Source organism: Prunus avium, chromosome 8 (genome assembly GCF_965620075.1).
Source record: "Prunus avium chromosome 8, drPruAviu1.hap1.1, whole genome shotgun sequence".
NCBI lineage: Eukaryota > Viridiplantae > Streptophyta > Magnoliopsida > Rosales > Rosaceae > Prunus > Prunus avium.
In genome coordinates this window covers 10,506,455-10,526,855 of record NC_142291.1, presented here as the reverse complement: position 1 = coordinate 10,526,855, position 20,401 = coordinate 10,506,455, and the positions used below count along the sequence as shown (strand labels likewise).

At 45.2% G+C, this 20,401-nt stretch overlaps 13 non-coding genes across 13 annotated transcripts; all 13 read left to right on the top strand.

Annotated features, from left to right (window-relative positions):
* Window positions 1-55: 55 nt before the first annotated feature.
* Window positions 56-174, top strand: LOC148292003 (5S ribosomal RNA). The gene has a single exon (XR_015827485.1). It is a non-coding gene; the product is annotated as a 5S ribosomal RNA (ribosomal RNA).
* Window positions 175-911: 737 nt separating this feature from the next.
* Window positions 912-1,030, top strand: LOC148292002 (5S ribosomal RNA). The gene has a single exon (XR_015827484.1). It is a non-coding gene; the product is annotated as a 5S ribosomal RNA (ribosomal RNA).
* A 737-nt stretch (window positions 1,031-1,767) lies between these two features.
* LOC148292001 (5S ribosomal RNA) lies at window positions 1,768-1,886 on the top strand. The gene has a single exon (XR_015827483.1). It is a non-coding gene; the product is annotated as a 5S ribosomal RNA (ribosomal RNA).
* A 737-nt stretch (window positions 1,887-2,623) lies between these two features.
* On the top strand, window positions 2,624-2,742 carry LOC148292000 (5S ribosomal RNA). Its single transcript, XR_015826716.1, has one exon. It is a non-coding gene; the product is annotated as a 5S ribosomal RNA (ribosomal RNA).
* Window positions 2,743-3,496: 754 nt separating this feature from the next.
* On the top strand, window positions 3,497-3,615 carry LOC148291999 (5S ribosomal RNA). The gene has a single exon (XR_015826714.1). It is a non-coding gene; the product is annotated as a 5S ribosomal RNA (ribosomal RNA).
* A 737-nt stretch (window positions 3,616-4,352) lies between these two features.
* Window positions 4,353-4,471, top strand: LOC148291998 (5S ribosomal RNA). Its single transcript, XR_015826829.1, has one exon. It is a non-coding gene; the product is annotated as a 5S ribosomal RNA (ribosomal RNA).
* Window positions 4,472-5,225: 754 nt separating this feature from the next.
* LOC148291997 (5S ribosomal RNA) lies at window positions 5,226-5,344 on the top strand. The gene has a single exon (XR_015827482.1). It is a non-coding gene; the product is annotated as a 5S ribosomal RNA (ribosomal RNA).
* A 754-nt stretch (window positions 5,345-6,098) lies between these two features.
* On the top strand, window positions 6,099-6,217 carry LOC148291996 (5S ribosomal RNA). Its single transcript, XR_015826944.1, has one exon. It is a non-coding gene; the product is annotated as a 5S ribosomal RNA (ribosomal RNA).
* Window positions 6,218-6,971: 754 nt separating this feature from the next.
* Window positions 6,972-7,090, top strand: LOC148291995 (5S ribosomal RNA). Its single transcript, XR_015826943.1, has one exon. It is a non-coding gene; the product is annotated as a 5S ribosomal RNA (ribosomal RNA).
* Window positions 7,091-7,844: 754 nt separating this feature from the next.
* Window positions 7,845-7,963, top strand: LOC148291994 (5S ribosomal RNA). Its single transcript, XR_015827481.1, has one exon. It is a non-coding gene; the product is annotated as a 5S ribosomal RNA (ribosomal RNA).
* Window positions 7,964-8,716: 753 nt separating this feature from the next.
* LOC148291993 (5S ribosomal RNA) lies at window positions 8,717-8,835 on the top strand. Its single transcript, XR_015827480.1, has one exon. It is a non-coding gene; the product is annotated as a 5S ribosomal RNA (ribosomal RNA).
* Window positions 8,836-9,589: 754 nt separating this feature from the next.
* Window positions 9,590-9,708, top strand: LOC148291992 (5S ribosomal RNA). The gene has a single exon (XR_015826897.1). It is a non-coding gene; the product is annotated as a 5S ribosomal RNA (ribosomal RNA).
* A 9,982-nt stretch (window positions 9,709-19,690) lies between these two features.
* Window positions 19,691-19,809, top strand: LOC148291991 (5S ribosomal RNA). Its single transcript, XR_015826933.1, has one exon. It is a non-coding gene; the product is annotated as a 5S ribosomal RNA (ribosomal RNA).
* Window positions 19,810-20,401: the final 592 nt, after the last annotated feature.

Here is a 20,401-nt window from a genome sequence, read left to right as displayed (position 1 = left end):
GTCATATGGCATGGCTCAAACGTGGCTTATATACTTTTAGGCGTTATAAGCAAACGGATGCGATCATACCAACTCACATGCACCGGATCCCATCAGAACTCCGAAGTTAAGCGAGTTTGGGCGAGAGTAGTACTAGGATGGGTGACCTCCTGGGAAGTCCTCGTGTTGCATCCCTTCTTTTTTTGCCTTGTTGACGTTTCAATTGTCGTGGGCGTTTGCTTTCCGTCATCTTATTCGTCTGGATGTCTTTGTTTTATCACGACCCCGTGGCGCAGCGTGACAATCGGGGCACACTATGATTAAATACTCCTAGAAAGCCTAGGATTAACGAAGGAATTAAAATAGGAAAATAACACAGTTACCAAAAACTTCAAAAACTGGATTTCGGGCTAGTAAACGACGTCGGATGCCCGAAAAAGCCCACGACTCATGGCAACGCAATGAGTTTTACTCGCGACGCCGTTGCCTTCGAATCGACGGTTCGTGGGCCCAATTCTGAGGTCGGAGCCCAGATCAGCGGTTTGCCCGATTTGCCGTTGCACGCGCGTCGGTCCAGCTCCTCTCCAATAACTTACGCCATCTGTCCTACATCACCCCGTGGAGCTCGTCTCCAATTAACCGGGCACCGCAAATGAACGAAAGCGAAAAAACAACAGGACTCGACGCCCACTGCCGAAATTATTGGGGTTGTTCTTAACGTTGTCAGTTTTTTTGTTTTTTTTTGTTTTGGTTCAATTATCGTAAGGTAGGCCCCACAGCCGATCGGAACCGGCAGTTCGGCAGGCCTGCGCGCGACACATGGTAGGGGTGGCGACGATGCCATTTCATGCGGGGGGCGTTGGATAGCCAACCCATGGTCATATGGCATGGCTCAAACGTGGCTTATATACTTTTAGGCGTTATAAGCAAACGGATGCGATCATACCAACTCACATGCACCGGATCCCATCAGAACTCCGAAGTTAAGCGAGTTTGGGCGAGAGTAGTACTAGGATGGGTGACCTCCTGGGAAGTCCTCGTGTTGCATCCCTTCTTTTTTTGCCTTGTTGACGTTTCAATTGTCGTGGGCGTTTGCTTTCCGTCATCTTATTCGTCTGGATGTCTTTGTTTTATCACGACCCCGTGGCGCAGCGTGACAATCGGGGCACACTATGATTAAATACTCCTAGAAAGCCTAGGATTAACGAAGGAATTAAAATAGGAAAATAACACAGTTACCAAAAACTTCAAAAACTGGATTTCGGGCTAGTAAACGACGTCGGATGCCCGAAAAAGCCCACGACTCATGGCAACGCAATGAGTTTTACTAGCGACGCCGTTGCCTTCGAATCGACGGTTCGTGGGCCCAATTCTGAGGTCGGAGCCCAGATCAGCGGTTTGCCCGATTTGCCGTTGCACGCGCGTCGGTCCAGCTCCTCTCCAATAACTTACGCCATCTGTCCTACATCACCCCGTGGAGCTCGTCTCCAATTAACCGGGCACCGCAAATGAACGAAAGCGAAAAAACAACAGGACTCGACGCCCACTGCCGAAATTATTGGGGTTGTTCTTAACGTTGTCAGTTTTTTTGTTTTTTTTTGTTTTGGTTCAATTATCGTAAGGTAGGCCCCACAGCCGATCGGAACCGGCAGTTCGGCAGGCCTGCGCGCGACACATGGTAGGGGTGGCGACGATGCCATTTCATGCGGGGGGCGTTGGATAGCCAACCCATGGTCATATGGCATGGCTCAAACGTGGCTTATATACTTTTAGGCGTTATAAGCAAACGGATGCGATCATACCAACTCACATGCACCGGATCCCATCAGAACTCCGAAGTTAAGCGAGTTTGGGCGAGAGTAGTACTAGGATGGGTGACCTCCTGGGAAGTCCTCGTGTTGCATCCCTTCTTTTTTTGCCTTGTTGACGTTTCAATTGTCGTGGGCGTTTGCTTTCCGTCATCTTATTCGTCTGGATGTCTTTGTTTTATCACGACCCCGTGGCGCAGCGTGACAATCGGGGCACACTATGATTAAATACTCCTAGAAAGCCTAGGATTAACGAAGGAATTAAAATAGGAAAATAACACAGTTACCAAAAACTTCAAAAACTGGATTTCGGGCTAGTAAACGACGTCGGATGCCCGAAAAAGCCCACGACTCATGGCAACGCAATGAGTTTTACTCGCGACGCCGTTGCCTTCGAATCGACGGTTCGTGGGCCCAATTCTGAGGTCGGAGCCCAGATCAGCGGTTTGCCCGATTTGCCGTTGCACGCGCGTCGGTCCAGCTCCTCTCCAATAACTTACGCCATCTGTCCTACATCACCCCGTGGAGCTCGTCTCCAATTAACCGGGCACCGCAAATGAACGAAAGCGAAAAAACAACAGGACTCGACGCCCACTGCCGAAATTATTGGGGTTGTTCTTAACGTTGTCAGTTTTTTTGTTTTTTTTTGTTTTGGTTCAATTATCGTAAGGTAGGCCCCACAGCCGATCGGAACCGGCAGTTCGGCAGGCCTGCGCGCGACACATGGTAGGGGTGGCGACGATGCCATTTCATGCGGGGGGCGTTGGATAGCCAACCCATGGTCATATGGCATGGCTGAAACGTGGCTTATATACTTTTAGGCGTTATAAGCTAACGGATGCGATCATACCAACTCACATGCACCGGATCCCATAAGAACTCCGAAGTTAAGCGAGTTTGGGCGAGAGTAGTACTAGGATGGGTGACCTCCTGGGAAGTCCTCGTGTTGCATCCCTTCTTTTTTTGCCTTGTTGACGTTTCAATTGTCGTGGGCGTTTGCTTTCCGTCATCTTATTCGTCTGGATGTCTTTGTTTTATCACGACCCCGTGGCGCAGCGTGACAATCGGGGCACACTATGATTAAATACTCCTAGAAAGCCTAGGATTAACGAAGGAATTAAAATAGGAAAATAACACAGTTACCAAAAACTTCAAAATCTGGATTTCGGGCTAGTAAACGACGTCGGATGCCCGAAAAAGCCAACGACTCATGGCAACGCAATGAGTTTTACTCGCGACGCCGTTGCCTTCGAATCGACGGTTCGTGGGCCCAATTCTGAGGTCGGAGCCCAGATCAGCGGTTTGCCCGATTTGCCGTTGCACGCGCGTCGGTCCAGCTCCTCTCCAATAACTTACGCCATCTGTCCTACATCACCCCGTGGAGCTCGTCTCCAATTAACCGGGCACCGCAAACGAACGAAAGCGAAAAAACAACAGGACTCGACGCCCACTGCCGAAATTATTGGGGTTGTTCTTAACGTTGTCAGTTTTTTTGTTTTTTTTTGTTTTGGTTCAATTATCGTAAGGTAGGCCCCACAGCCGATCGGAACCGGCAGTTCGGCAGGCCTGCGCGCGACACATGGTAGGGGTGGCGACGACAAGGCCTGACAGGCCATGCCATTTCATGCGGGGGGCGTTGGATAGCCAACCCATGGTCATATGGCATGGCTGAAACGTGGCTTATATACTTTTAGGCGTTATAAGCTAACGGATGCGATCATACCAACTCACATGCACCGGATCCCATAAGAACTCCGAAGTTAAGCGAGTTTGGGCGAGAGTAGTACTAGGATGGGTGACCTCCTGGGAAGTCCTCGTGTTGCATCCCTTCTTTTTTTGCCTTGTTGACGTTTCAATTGTCGTGGGCGTTTGCTTTCCGTCATCTTATTCGTCTGGATGTCTTTGTTTTATCACGACCCCGTGGCGCAGCGTGACAATCGGGGCACACTATGATTAAATACTCCTAGAAAGCCTAGGATTAACGAAGGAATTAAAATAGGAAAATAACACAGTTACCAAAAACTTCAAAAACTGGATTTCGGGCTAGTAAACGACGTCGGATGCCCGAAAAAGCCCACGACTCATGGCAACGCAATGAGTTTTACTCGCGACGCCGTTGCCTTCGAATCGACGGTTCGTGGGCCCAATTCTGAGGTCGGAGCCCAGATCAGCGGTTTGCCCGATTTGCCGTTGCACGCGCGTCGGTCCAGCTCCTCTCCAATAACTTACGCCATCTGTCCTACATCACCCCGTGGAGCTCGTCTCCAATTAACCGGGCACCGCAAATGAACGAAAGCGAAAAAACAACAGGACTCGACGCCCACTGCCGAAATTATTGGGGTTGTTCTTAACGTTGTCAGTTTTTTTGTTTTTTTTTGTTTTGGTTCAATTATCGTAAGGTAGGCCCCACAGCCGATCGGAACCGGCAGTTCGGCAGGCCTGCGCGCGACACATGGTAGGGGTGGCGACGATGCCATTTCATGCGGGGGGCGTTGGATAGCCAACCCATGGTCATATGGCATGGCTCAAACGTGGCTTATATACTTTTAGGCGTTATAAGCTAACGGATGCGATCATACCAACTCACATGCACCGGATCCCATCAGAACTCCGAAGTTAAGCGAGCTTGGGCGAGAGTAGTACTAGGATGGGTGACCTCCTGGGAAGTCCTCGTGTTGCATCCCTTCTTTTTTTGCCTTGTTGACGTTTCAATTGTCGTGGGCGTTTGCTTTCCGTCAACTTATTCGTCTGGATGTCTTTGTTTTATCACGACCCCGTGGCGCAGCGTGACAATCGGGGGACACTATGATTAAATACTCCTAGAAAGCCTAGGATTAACGAAGGAATTAAAATAGGAAAATAACACAGTTACCAAAAACTTCAAAAACTGGATTTCGGGCTAGTAAACGACGTCGGATGCCCGAAAAAGCCCACGACTCATGGCAACGCAATGAGTTTTACTAGCGACGCCATTGCCTTCGAATCGACGGTTCGTGGGCCCAATTCTGAGGTCGGAGCCCAGATCAGCGGTTTGCCCGATTTGCCGTTGCACGCGCGTCGGTCCAGCTCCTCTCCAATAACTTACGCCATCTGTCCTACATCACCCCGTGGAGCTCGTCTCCAATTAACCGGGCACCGCAAACGAACGAAAGCGAAAAAACAACAGGACTCGACGCCCACTGCCGAAATTATTGGGGTTGTTCTTAACGTTGTCAGTTTTTTTGTTTTTTTTTGTTTTGGTTCAATTATCGTAAGGTAGGCCCCACAGCCGATCGGAACCGGCAGTTCGGCAGGCCTGCGCGCGACACATGGTAGGGGTGGCGACGACAAGGCCTGACAGGCCATGCCATTTCATGCGGGGGGCGTTGGATAGCCAACCCATGGTCATATGGCATGGCTGAAACGTGGCTTATATACTTTTAGGCGTTATAAGCTAACGGATGCGATCATACCAACTCACATGCACCGGATCCCATCAGAACTCCGAAGTTAAGCGAGTTTGGGCGAGAGTAGTACTAGGATGGGTGACCTCCTGGGAAGTCCTCGTGTTGCATCCCTTCTTTTTTTGCCTTGTTGACGTTTCAATTGTCGTGGGCGTTTGCTTTCCGTCATCTTATTCATCTGGATGTCTTTGTTTTCTCACGACCCCGTGGCGCAGCGTGACAATCGGGGCACACTATGATTATATACTCCTAGAAAGCCTAGGATTAACGAAGGAATTAAAATAGGAAAATAACACAGTTACCAAAAACTTCAAAAACTGGATTTCGGGCTAGTAGACGACGTCGGATGCCCGAAAAAGCCCACGACTCATGGCAACGCAATGAGTTTTACTCGCGACGCCGTTGCCTTCGAATCGACGGTTCGTGGGCCCAATTCTGAGGTCGGAGCCCAGATCAGCGGTTTGCCCGATTTGCCGTTGCACGCGCGTCGGTCCAGCTCCTCTCCAATAACTTACGCCATCTGTCCTACATCACCCCGTGGAGCTCGTCTCCAATTAACCGGGCACCGCAAACGAACGAAAGCGAAAAAACAACAGGACTCGACGCCCACTGCCGAAATTATTGGGGTTGTTCTTAACGTTGTCAGTTTTTTTGTTTTTTTTTGTTTTGGTTCAATTATCGTAAGGTAGGCCCCACAGCCGATCGGAACCGGCAGTTCGGCTGGCCTGCGCGCGACACATGGTAGGGGTGGCGACGACATGGCCTGACAGGCCATGCCATTTCATGGGGGGGGCGTTGGATAGCCAACCCATGGTCATATGGCATGGCTGAAACGTGGCTTATATACTTTTAGGCGTTATAAGCTAACGGATGCGATCATACCAACTCACATGCACAGGATCCCATCAGAACTCCGAAGTTAAGCGAGTTTGGGCGAGAGTAGTACTAGGATGGGTGACCTCCTGGGAAGTCCTCGTGTTGCATCCCTTCTTTTTTTGCCTTGTTGACGTTTCAATTGTCGTGGGCGTTTGCTTTCCGTCATCTTATTCATCTGGATGTCTTTGTTTTCTCACGACCCCGTGGCGCAGCGTGACAATCGGGGCACACTATGATTATATACTCCTAGAAAGCCTAGGATTAACGAAGGAATTAAAATAGGAAAATAACACAGTTACCAAAAACTTCAAAAACTGGATTTCGGGCTAGTAGACGACGTCGGATGCCCGAAAAAGCCCACGACTCATGGCAACGCAATGAGTTTTACTCGCGACGCCGTTGCCTTCGAATCGACGGTTCGTGGGCCCAATTCTGAGGTCGGAGCCCAGATCAGCGGTTTGCCCGATTTGCCGTTGCACGCGCGTCGGTCCAGCTCCTCTCCAATAACTTACGCCATCTGTCCTACATCACCCCGTGGAGCTCGTCTCCAATTAACCGGGCACCGCAAACGAACGAAAGCGAAAAAACAACAGGACTCGACGCCCACTGCCGAAATTATTGGGGTTGTTCTTAACGTTGTCAGTTTTTTTGTTTTTTTTTGTTTTGGTTCAATTATCGTAAGGTAGGCCCCACAGCCGATCGGAACCGGCAGTTCGGCAGGCCTGCGCGCGACACATGGTAGGGGTGGCGACGACATGGCCTGACAGGCCATGCCATTTCATGCGGGGGGCGTTGGATAGCCAACCCATGGTCATATGGCATGGCTGAAACGTGGCTTATATACTTTTAGGCGTTATAAGCTAACGGATGCGATCATACCAACTCACATGCACAGGATCCCATCAGAACTCCGAAGTTAAGCGAGTTTGGGCGAGAGTAGTACTAGGATGGGTGACCTCCTGGGAAGTCCTCGTGTTGCATCCCTTCTTTTTTTGCCTTGTTGACGTTTCAATTGTCGTGGGCGTTTGCTTTCCGTCATCTTATTCATCTGGATGTCTTTGTTTTCTCACGACCCCGTGGCGCAGCGTGACAATCGGGGCACACTATGATTATATACTCCTAGAAAGCCTAGGATTAACGAAGGAATTAAAATAGGAAAATAACACAGTTACCAAAAACTTCAAAAACTGGATTTCGGGCTAGTAGACGACGTCGGATGCCCGGAAAAGCCCACGACTCATGGCAACGCAATGAGTTTTACTCGCGACGCCGTTGCCTTCGAATCGACGGTTCGTGGGCCCAATTCTGAGGTCGGAGCCCAGATCAGCGGTTTGCCCGATTTGCCGTTGCACGCGCGTCGGTCCAGCTACTCTCCAATAACTTACGCCATCTGTCCTACATCACCCCGTGGAGCTCGTCTCCAATTAACCGGGCACCGCAAACGAACGAAAGCGAAAAAACAACAGGACTCGACGCCCACTGCCGAAATTATTGGGGTTGTTCTTAACGTTGTCAGTTTTTTTGTTTTTTTTTGTTTTGGTTCAATTATCGTAAGGTAGGCCCCACAGCCGATCGGAACCGGCAGTTCGGCAGGCCTGCGCGCGACACATGGTAGGGGTGGCGACGACATGGCCTGACAGGCCATGCCATTTCATGCGGGGGGCGTTGGATAGCCAACCCATGGTCATATGGCATGGCTGAAACGTGGCTTATATACTTTTAGGCGTTATAAGCTAACGGATGCGATCATACCAACTCACATGCACCGGATCCCATCAGAACTCCGAAGTTAAGCGAGTTTGGGCGAGAGTAGTACTAGGATGGGTGACCTCCTGGGAAGTCCTCGTGTTGCATCCCTTCTTTTTTTGCCTTGTTGACGTTTCAATTGTCGTGGGCGTTTGCTTTCCGTCATCTTATTCATCTGGATGTCTTTGTTTTCTCACGACCCCGTGGCGCAGCGTGACAATCGGGGCACACTATGATTATATACTCCTAGAAAGCCTAGGATTAACGAAGGAATTAAAATAGGAAAATAACACAGTTACCAAAAACTTCAAAAACTGGATTTCGGGCTAGTAGACGACGTCGGATGCCCGAAAAAGCCCACGACTCATGGCAACGCAATGAGTTTTACTCGCGACGCCGTTGCCTTCGAATCGACGGTTCGTGGGCCCAATTCTGAGGTCGGAGCCCAGATCAGCGGTTTGCCCGATTTGCCGTTGCACGCGCGTCGGTCCAGCTCCTCTCCAATAACTTACGCCATCTGTCCTACATCACCCCGTGGAGCTCGTCTCCAATTAACCGGGCACCGCAAACGAACGAAAGCGAAAAAACAACAGGACTCGACGCCCACTGCCGAAATTATTGGGGTTGTTCTTAACGTTGTCAGTTTTTTTGTTTTTTTTTGTTTTATTCAATTATCGTAAGGTAGGCCCCACAGCCGATCGGAACCGGCAGTTCGGCAGGCCTGCGCGCGACACATGCTAGGGGTGGCGACGACATGGCCTGACAGGCCATGCCATTTCATGCGGGGGGCGTTGGATAGCCAACCCATGGTCATATGGCATGGCTGAAACGTGGCTTATATACTTTTAGGCGTTATAAGCTAACGGATGCGATCATACCAACTCACATGCACCGGATCCCATCAGAACTCCGAAGTTAAGCGAGTTTGGGCGAGAGTAGTACTAGGATGGGTGACCTCCTGGGAAGTCCTCGTGTTGCATCCCTTCTTTTTTTGCCTTGTTGACATTTCAATTGTCGTGGGCGTTTGCTTTCCGTCATCTTATTCATCTGGATGTCTTTGTTTTCTCACGACCCCGTGGCGCAGCGTGACAATCGGGGCACACTATGATTATATACTCCTAGAAAGCCTAGGATTAACGAAGGAATTAAAATAGGAAAATAACACAGTTACCAAAAACTTCAAAAACTGGATTTCGGGCTAGTAGACGACGTCGGATGCCCGAAAAAGCCCACGACTCATGGCAACGCAATGAGTTTTACTCGCGACGCCGTTGCCTTCGAATCGACGGTTCGTGGGCCCAATTCTGAGGTCGGAGCCCAGATCAGCGGTTTGCCCGATTTGCCGTTGCACGCGCGTCGGTCCAGCTCCTCTCCAATAACTTACGCCATCTGTCCTACATCACCCCGTGGAGCTCGTCTCCAATTAACCGGGCACCGCAAACGAACGAAAGCGAAAAAACAACAGGACTCGACGCCCACTGCCGAAATTATTGGGGTTGTTCTTAACGTTGTCAGTTTTTTTGTTTTTTTTTGTTTTGGTTCAATTATCGTAAGGTAGGCCCCACAGCCGATCGGAACCGGCAGTTCGGCAGGCCTGCGCGCGACACATGGTAGGGGTGGCGACGACATGGCCTGACAGGCCATGCCATTTCATGCGGGGGGCGTTGGATAGCCAACCCATGGTCATATGGCATGGCTGAAACGTGGCTTATATACTTTTAGGCGTTATAAGCTAACGGATGCGATCATACCAACTCACATGCACCGGATCCCATCAGAACTCCGAAGTTAAGCTAGTTTGGGCGAGAGTAGTACTAGGATGGGTGACCTCCTGGGAAGTCCTCGTGTTGCATCCCTTCTTTTTTTGCCTTGTTGACGTTTCAATTGTCGTGGGCGTTTGCTTTCCGTCATCTTATTCATCTGGATGTCTTTGTTTTCTCACGACCCCGTGGCGCAGCGTGACAATCGGGGCACACTATGATTATATACTCCTAGAAAGCCTAGGATTAACGAAGGAATTAAAATAGGAAAATAACACAGTTACCAAAAACTTCAAAAACTGGATTTCGGGCTAGTAGACGACGTCGGATGCCCGAAAAAGCCCACGACTCATGGCAACGCAATGAGTTTTACTCGCGACGCCGTTGCCTTCGAATCGACGGTTCGTGGGCCCAATTCTGAGGTCGGAGCCCAGATCAGCGGTTTGCCCGATTTGCCGTTGCACGCGCGTCGGTCCAGCTCCTCTCCAATAACTTACGCCATCTGTCCTACATCACCCCGTGGAGCTCGTCTCCAATTAACCGGGCACCGCAAACGAACGAAAGCGAAAAAACAACAGGACTCGACGCCCACTGCCGAAATTATTGGGGTTGTTCTTAACGTTGTCACTTTTTTTGTTTTTTTTTGTTTTGGTTCAATTATCGTAAGGTAGGCCCCACAGCCGATCGGAACTTGCTTCCGAATTTGAAAGTGAAGAACCGGGAAGTTCAGTGTGGAGAGCAAGACTTGTAAATGTAGCAAGAGCTTGCTCTTTTGCAGTTGACAACTCCCTTTCTAGACGATTCTGAATTTCAGAGGTCACTCGTCTGGGTTGCAATGATGGTCCTGCGTTCAAAGATCTAGAACGTTGGAACGAAGACCTCACTTGTTCAAGTAATGGATTTTTAGACATAAACTACCTGAAACAGAAAATTAGATTAATTAGAAACACTAAAAAGAATAGGGTAACCTTGGGCACATAACCAGGGAAGAACTTTCGTTCAGTCCCCGGCAAGACAAGTACGAGGTCGTACCCACGAAGACTGAGAAGTTCAAATTAGTTATGTACTTTAGATTACCAAATTCAAGAAGTTAGGAAGTTAAATCTAAAACAGAATTTAAAGCAAGAGTGAGTTTGAAAACAAATGCAGCAAGATTAAAATGAACTTTGAAGTGAGAATGCTTGTGATTATAGAAAGAAATGAACAAACTGAAATTGCAACGGAAAGCAAGTAAACAAAAGTAACAAAGGGTGGTTTTGAAAGTTAAAACACAGGTTTGGAGACTAGGGCATTCGATTCACCATAACAATTCAATTCTGGGTTATAAAGATTCAAGTAACAAGTCTAATTCAGATTCAAAGATTGATTCTAGCTAAAGTATGATTAGGCCATGGTGTTTGGTCCTAACCTTGTGTTCCTAATTCCCTAATTTGATCATTTGTTGTCTAACCTAAAATTAAGCATTAGGAACCCATTAAGTATAGAAGAACATTTTAAACAACCAAGTATGTATCTAATCCCTGTTGTCGAATGTCCATACATACTCTTCCTATTCATAGTTCAATTCGAATTAAAGCATGGTGTATACTCTTAATTCAAACCAAGATAGTTAACAAACAAGTTCTAATGGTGATCAATCATTCAAACAAGCATGTTAACTTATAAGCATAATGAATAAGAACATGAATCATGAATCAAACTTGAAACTCCAAACTTATAAACCCAGAATATTCATGTTAGGTTACATCGAAGCCCTAGTTATGGATTTAGCTACTCATAATGGAAAAGAGACTTGAACAGAAATGAGAAAACATAATGAATGCAATAAGAGTAGAAAAACCCTTTTTCTGAAGTTCTTGTGGTGTCCAAGGCTTCTCCAAGTGCTTCTCCACTTCTAATGCTTCTCCAAGAGCTTCCCCACTTCTAGAAAGATGTATGAAGGATATGGAGGTGATTTGGGATGAGTTTGAGTGAGTGGTGATGGCTAAGGAAGATGAAATTCGTAGGGAAATGGAATAGAAGTTTGCTGGAGTTGTTTTGGTGATTGTTGGAGTGTTTGGGATTGTGAGAGTGTTTGAGGATGGTTGGAGTGAATTGTGGGGGTTGTGAATCTCAGGATTTGTTGTGTCTTGAATGTGGAATGGATGTGGTATTTATAGGGAGAGGGGAGTGATAAATCTGAATTCAATATGGCTAATGCATACAACACTTGCATTATAAAAGATGAATTGGTTGATGCACTTCACTAATGCATACAACACTTGCATTATAAAATCTGAATTGGTTGATGCACTTCAGCAATAAATCCCACCAGCAGCCCTAGCTCATCTTCATGTCACCATGACCAAGCCTCCAACCAGCTACAATAGCTCATGCCTAGCTCACCATGACCAAGCTTCCAACCAGCTCATCCTGAGGTCAGCATGACCAGCAACTTCAAGGGCTTACAACTTGGGCTAGGCTGAATCAAATGAAGACTTAAAGATGTCCATTATGAAGTTCAGAATGTGTATGATCCAACCACACAAGTATTGGCCCAATCCAAGCTCGGAGGAGGAAGTTAAGGCCGAAACAAATTGCTAACTCAGTTTGCTCGCTGGCAAAATCCATCCTGAGCATGGTTCTGTGTTTGCTAGGTGACGGACTCCAGATTTATCCAATGGGGCTGAATGTTGGATATGTTATAGTACACACCCATTGGAACAACTTTCATGAAGACTGTTGCCTCATCCGAGCTATGTAGGTTGCTGAAACGAAGCTTGCAATATGACCTACGGAACTGGACTGGCAGGGGGCTGTAGCCAAAATGAGTTTGTCTTTAAGCTCTTCTTCTCTTCATCCAAATTAGGCCTTAACATGCATGAATTGCATGAATTATGCTCTCTTGCTCTTTTGGCCTACAAAACACACAAAGGGAGGCAAATAACTCAAAATTATAAGAAACTAAGCAAAAGAAGTAAGTAAATTGGGCATGTATATGTATGAAATTATGAGCTTAACACACCCCCAAACTTAGATTTTGCTAGTCCTCGAGCAAAACAAAAGAGAAACAAAGATAAAAACAAAACAAGAAGTTAACTAGACCACTTTCGTAGGTAACTCGATTGCATTGAGCGTATGCAACAAGCCTTTAAACCTCTAGGCATCCCTAGTAGGAGGAGTTGTGTCTCCTGAGGGTTTAACAGATACGATACCCACAAACGTTTTTCTAACTCTACAAAACAAAATGGTTAGAAAAACAACTTTGAAATCAACTAATGAAAATGAAAGAAAGTTTTAGTCATACCTTCAACACCATAGAGTTGCCAAGATAGGTCATCAATCAGTGTGTACAAGTGGAAGCTATAGCTCAAAGGCACACAGTTTCAAAGCAAGCACACTCAAACCTTGAATAGAGAACATGCTTCGACTCTAATTCTCACAGATAACACTCAATCACTCAGAACCTATGTTTTAATTCTCTCAAGAAAGCATAAGTGAGTGTATGAAATAGAAGCACAAATTTGGTTAGATCTCATGAAAGGAATTAAATACTAAGAATAGAGATACACACATACTTACCAGCACCCATGAATACATCCTCAAAGATCAGCTAGGTCTTTCACAATGTTGTAATGAAAGGCTAAGGTTTAGGGGAAATGGAAGAATTGGAAGGAAAAACAAATAACTTAAGAACATACCAAGGTTGCATGCTTCATTAATCTGCAAGGCATCATTGATTTAGATTGGCATGGCAGCAAACTTCATGGTATCACCTGGCATGGACTTTATTTTTCACACTTAGATCAAATCGAAACACTTTCATCTTCGTTGATTTGATCTGCATCTTCATTAACTTCATTGCCCAGATTCACACCAAATTTCATTTAGGTACACGGCAGCAACTTCCTTGCATCAAACTTTATCTTGGCACACCTTGGTATATTTCTAAGTTATAGGGTATGGCTACAAGAGGTTAAGTATCTCAGATTGAGATACAAAGGTAGGGAAAATGATGAGGGTGATAAAAGAAAAGGCTTTGAGTGTTTGGCTTCAAGAGGGCTAATGGAACACACATATGGGTAGGGTGAAAAGAAAGCATAAAGAATGGTTATACACACATAGCCTAGCATCACTTCAATGAGTTCATTCATGAATGAGAGCAAGCATATGATATCTGCAAAAGAGAATCATCCTTAGTATTCGATCAAAATGAAATGATGAGATCAATTAGAGTGAATTGAAGAAAATAAGTATGGATGAGAAATAGAACACTTTAAACCCTCTCAAGAAAGCAATTAGGCTCGATATAGCTCACTAGGGTAGTCTCCACTATTTTCCTTCAAGAATTTGAGCATGGTACTTTAGCCACCAGAATTCTAAGAGCCAAAGCTTTGTGAAGTGCAAAATTCTGATATGAAAACCTCAATGGCAGCTCCATAGCATCGATTGTATGACATTTAGAAAAAAAAATTAGTGACAAATGAACGAAAATTGAAACACAAATGAATGAAATTTGAAAACCTTCCCCCCAGACCTGAATTAAACATTGTCCTCAATGTGAAAGCATACAAAAGATGATTGAGAACAAACAAATGATAAAGGGAAAAGTTTAGAAGAAGGTTTAGGAAAAAAAAAAAAAAAAAAAAAAAGAATATATAAGCAACTCATGGATGACCAGTTAAGGGCCTCAGAAAACACAGCCAGGGGATCCGGGAAGGTTGGAGGGGTCACAATGGTCCCGCTTAAAACCCAAACTTCTTAGACACCGAAGGTGTCGCCTAAAGAACTCCTAGACACTGTATTGACGGAGGTGCTCACTGGGGTTACCAAAAGTTAGCTTATATGAATTATTATTATTTTTTTTAATTTTTTTTTAATTTTTATATTTATTTATTTATAAAAAGGAACAGAAACTTAAAAATAAAAACAAAACAAGTAAAGAGAAAGGATTGAAATGCTTCCCCTTGATGCGATTAGGTCGATTGCTACCAAGCACCTTCTTCTTGAACACATGGGTTGCCTCCCAAGAAGCGCCTTAGTTACTGTCTTGGCAAGACATTGTGCAATCAGCTAAGTTGATGGTACGAAGGGAAGTTGATCTACCACATGGCCAGTTTGGATGCCAGCTGAAACTCCCTCATAGAATGGCTTTAAACGTTGTCCATTTACTTTGAAAGTCGAGCCATCTTTAGGGTTTTGAATCTCCACAGCTCCATAGGGAGAAACATTGACCACGGTGAATGGGCCTTGCCATCTAGACTTCAATTTTCCTGGAAAGAGACGCAAACGTGAGTTAAACAAAAGAACTGACATACCTTTGGAGAACTCTTTCCGTTGAATGTTTCTGTCATGGTAACTCTTGGTTCGTTCTTTGTAAAGCTTTGCATTCTCATAAGACTCATGTCTAATTTCTTCCAATTCATTGAGCTGAAACTTTCTTGCATGGCTTGCCTTGTCTAGATCAAAATTTAACTTCTTGATGGCCCAAAAAGCATTGTGTTCAAGCTCCATTGGCAGGTGACAAGCTTTCCCAAACACAAGACGATAAGGGCTCATTCCAATGGGAGTCTTATATGCAGTCCTATAAGCCCATAATGAATCATTGAGCTTAGCTGCCCAATCTTTCCTTGTATTGTTCACCACATTCTCCAGGATGTGCTTAATTTCTCTATTGCTTATTTCCACTTGACCAGAAGTTTGCGGATGATATGGTGTAGAGACTCGATGGGTGATGTTGTACTTCTTCATGAGTGCTTCGAATGGCTTGTTACAGAAGTGGCTGCCTCCATCACTAATGACAGCCCTTGGAGTACCAAACCTTGTGAAAATATTATCCTTCAAGAACTTCAGCACCACCTTATAATCATTGGTTTTGGTGGCTATGGCTTCCACCCATTTAGACACATAATCAACAGCAACAAGTATGTAAGTATAACCAAAGGAAGATGGGAATGGTCCCATGAAATCAATACCCCACACATCGAAGAGCTCCACAACAAGTATGTTATTCAATGGCATTTCATTCCTGCGACTTATGTTCCCCATCCTTTGGCACCTATCACACTTAACACAAAAATTAAATGCATCTTTAAATAGAGTGGGCCAAAAGAAACCAGATTGCAGAATTTTAAGTGCTGTTTTCTTAGCTCCAAAGTGACCTCCACAGGCCAATTCGTGGCTATGCCTAAGTATGCTTTCTTGCTCTTCTTCTGGAACACATCTTCTGATGAGTTGATCCGGGCAATGCTTGAATAAGAAAGGTTCATCCCATACATAATGTTTCACCATGGAAAAGAACTTCTTCTTATCCTGAGAAGTTAGATCATTTCTAAGAACACCACAAGCAAGATAATTAACAAAATCAGCATACCATGGCTCTTTGACTTGGGCAGCATATAGTTGTTCATCAGGGAAAGTCTCATTCAAGGGTAGCACAGCTCCTCCTTTTTCTTCAACCACAATTCTGCTCAAATGATCAGCTACCACATTCTCACATCCCTTCTTATCTCGAATCTCCAAATCGAATTCTTGCAGCAAGAGAATCCATCTAATCAAGCGTGGTTTGGCATCCTTCTTAGTGAGCAAGTATCTAAGGGCTGCATGGTCAGAATAAACAATTACTTTAGAACCAACAAGGTAAGAACGAAATTTTTCTAAAGCAAAAACCACAGCAAGCAACTCCTTCTCTGTTGTGGAGTAGTTGATTTGAGCATCATTCAAGGTCCGGCTAGCATAATGAATCACATGGGGCAGCTTGTTCTTCTTTTGACCTAAAACTGCACCAATAGCAAAGTCAGAGGCATCACACATTATTTCAAATGGTAAAGACCAATCCGGAGCTATGATAATAGGGGCTGAAGTTAGCTCCCTCTTCAAGGTAGAAAAAGCTTCCATGCAAGCTTCATTAAACTCAAAAACAGCATCCTTAGCAAGGAGATTACACAATGGCCTTGTAATGCTTGAGAAATTTTTGATGAACCTTCTATAGAATCCAGCATGACCTAGAAAGCTTCTAATTCCTTTAACAGAGGTAGGGGGTGGAAGATTTGAGATGAGATCGATCTTGGCTTTATCCACTTCGATTCCCTTGCTTGAAATCACATGGCCTAGCACAATGCCTTGTCTCACCATGAAGTGACACTTCTCCCAATTCAAAATCAGATTTGTTTCCTGGCATCTTTTAAGCACTAGAGACAAGTGGTGAAGACAATTATCAAAAGAGGAACCAAAAACTGAAAAATCATCCATAAATACCTCAATGAATCGTTCCACCATATCTGAAAAGATTGACATCATGCATCTTTGGAAAGTTGCTGGGGCATTGCACAAACCGAATGGCATCCTTCTATAAGCAAACGTACCAAATGGGCATGTGAATGTGGTTTTCTCTTGGTCTTCCGGAGCAATGGGAATTTGATTATAACCTGAAAAACCATCAAGAAAACAATAGTAAGCATGGCCAGATAAACGTTCAAGCATTTGATCAATAAAAGGTAAGGGGAAATGATCTTTTCTAGTGGATGTGTTCAACTTCCTGTAATCAATGCAAACTCTCCAACCAGTGACAGTTCGTGTAGGAACTAGCTCATTCTTCTCATTCTTCACAACGGTGATTCCGGACTTCTTTGGAACAACTTGCACAGGGCTCACCCACTTAGAATCTGAAATTGGGTAGATGATTCCTACATCGAGTAGCTTTAAAACTTCAGCTCTAACCACCTCTTTCATGTTGGGATTTAGCCTCCTTTGGGCATCACGAGATGGTTTGCTGTCTTCTTCCATTAAAATCCGGTGCATGCACATGCTTGGACTAATTCCTTTGATGTCTGCTATGGTCCACCCAATGGCTGTTTTATGCTCTTTTAGAACTTTAATTAAGCTCTCTTCTTCATGTGAGGAGAGACCTGCAGCAATTATAACAGGGAGAGTTTCGTTAGCACCCAAATATGTATATTTAAGATTATTGGGAAGAGGTTTAAGTTCTAGCTTTGGTGGGATGACAATGGATGGCTCCAATTTCGTGGATGATGGTCCAAGAGGCTCGATTGGTGGCCTAAAGGATGGTGGGTATGGCGGAAACACTTCTAAGGCAGCCACCACTTCTTGGAACTCCGGTTCACAAAGATCTTCCTCTTCTTGTGTTAAGACAGCTTCTAGAGCATCATTAGACTTTCTCTGCAAAATTTTGGAAGAAACCTCATGATCCACAACATCAATTGAAAAGCAAGAATCAAGAGAGATAGAAGGTTGAGATAGAGCATTAAGCATTTTAAATTCAACAGTTTCACCCAAAACAGTCATGGAGAGGGTGCTATCTTTCACTTTGATGATTGTGTCTGCAGTGGCCATGAATGGTCTGCCTAGGAGAATGGGATCAACACGATCTCCATTTGGATTGTCTTCCATGTCCATCACTACAAAATCAGCAGGGAGAATTAGTGTATTAACTTGAACTAGAATATCTTCTACAATACCTTTTGGATATTTTATAGAATGATCAGCTAGTTCAAGTCGCATTGAAGTCTTCTTCATCCCTTCTAAGCCAAGCTCTTGATAAACTGAATATGGCAAAACATTGATGCTTGCTCCCAAGTCCAACATGGCTCTTCCAACCTTCTTGACTCCAATGTTAATGGGAATGTCAAAGCTGCCAGGATCATCTAGTTTTGGTGGAAGTTTCCTTTGCAATACAGCACTTACATTCTGGTCGAGCTTTACTCCTTCATTTGGAGCGAAATTGAGCTTGTGAGTTTTCAAGTCCTTGATGAATTTTCCATATGCAGGAATCTGTTCAATAAGATCAAGCAAAGGCAAATTGATATTAACTTTACTCAAAATATCATAAATCTCTTTAAAAGCCTTATCTTGCTTTGCTTTCTTAAGACGGCCTGGAAATGGAATCTGTGGAACATATGGAGCGGGTGGCACGTATCTATCTTCTTGAAGATGTGGTGGCACAAATTTGTCATCCCTTTTATGCAATTGGAATTGATCGGATTTCTGAGAATCTGATTTGGCCTTAGGAGCATATTGAGAAGTTTTGAGTTGTTCTCCTTCCGTAGCCATGGTCTCCTCGTCTTTATCTTCTACAATCACAACATCATTTGAAAGATTAGAATCATCTTTATTATCAATGATCTTACCTGATCTGAGCACATGAATGGCCTTGGCTTCTGGGTTCTTTGGATTGATCTCAGTTTGGCTTGGCCATTTCCCAGGCACTCTTTGAGTTATTTCAGCAGCTATTTGGCCTAATTGGACTTCCAATTTGGAGATGGCAGCTTGTGTAGTTTGCTGAAAATTGGATTGGTTGATTGCCATCTGCTTCACTATATCTTCCAATGATGATGATGATTGTTGTGGCCTTTGGAATGAAGGGGGATTTGCTTGATTCTGGGTATTTCTCCATGAAAAGTTTGGATGATTCCTCCAACCTGGATTATAACTTTGAGAGTATGGATCATTTCTTGGACCTTGGTTGTAGGAATTTACCAACTTAGCTTGCTCTTGCACAAATTCTGGATATCCAGCCCCAAGTGGACAAGCTGTGGTAGCATGGTCATGAGATTCACAAATGCTACACACTTCCTTCGGAGGGCTTCTTGAGTTTAATGCAAGAAGAGCATCTAGCTTTTGTTCCAGTTTTGAAATCTGCACACTAGAAGCATCATTAGAACCACTAATAACACGTTTACCTCTTGCCGTTGCACGCGCGTCGGTCCAGCTCCTCTCCAATAACTTACGCAATCTGTCCTACATCACCCCGTGGAGCTCGTCTCCAATTAACCGGGCACCGCTAACGAACGAAAGCGAAAAAACAACAGGACTCGACGCCCACTGCCGAAATTATTGGGGTTGTTCTTAACGTTGTCAATTTTTTTATTTTTTTTTGTTTTGGTTCAATTATCATAAGGTAGGCCCCACAGCCGATCGGAACCGGCAGTTCGGCAGGCCTGCGCACGACACATGGTAGGGGTGGCGACGACAAGGCTCGACAGGCCATACCATTTCATGCGGGGGGCGTTGGATAGCCAACCCATGGTCATATGGCATGGCTCAAACGTGGCTTATATACTTTTAGGCGTTATAAGCTAACGGATGCGATCATACCAACTCACATGCACCGGATCCCATCAGAACTCCGAAGTTAAGCGAGTTTGAGCGAGAGTAGTACTAGGATGGGTGACCTCCTGGGAAGTCCTCGTGTTGCATCCCTTATTTTTTTGCCTTGTTGACGTTTCAATTGTCGTGGGCGTTTGCTTTCCGTCATCTTATTCATCTGGATGTCTTTGTTTTATCACGACCCCGTGGCGCAGCGTGACAATCGGGGCACACTATGATTAAATACTCCTAGAAAGCCTAGGATTAACGAAGGAATTAAAATAGGAAAATAACACAGTTACCAAAAACTTCAAAAACTGGATTTCGGGCTAGTAAACGAGGTCGGATGCCCGAAAAAGCCCACGACTCATGGCAACGCCATGAGTTTTACTCGCGACGCCGTTGCCTTCGAATCGACGGTTCGTGGGCCCAATTCTAAGGTCGGAGCCCAGATCAGCGGTTTGTCCGATTTGCCGTTGCACGCGCGTCGGTCCAGCTCCTCTCCAATAACTTACGCAATCTGTCCTACATCACCCCGTGGAGCTCGTCTCCAATTAACCGGGCACCGCTAACGAACGAAAGCGAAAAAACAACAGGACTCGACGCCCACTGCCGAAATTATTGGGGTTGTTCTTAACGTTGTCAATTTTTTTATTTTTTTTTGTTTTGGTTCAATTATCATAAGGTAGGCCCCACAGCCGATCGG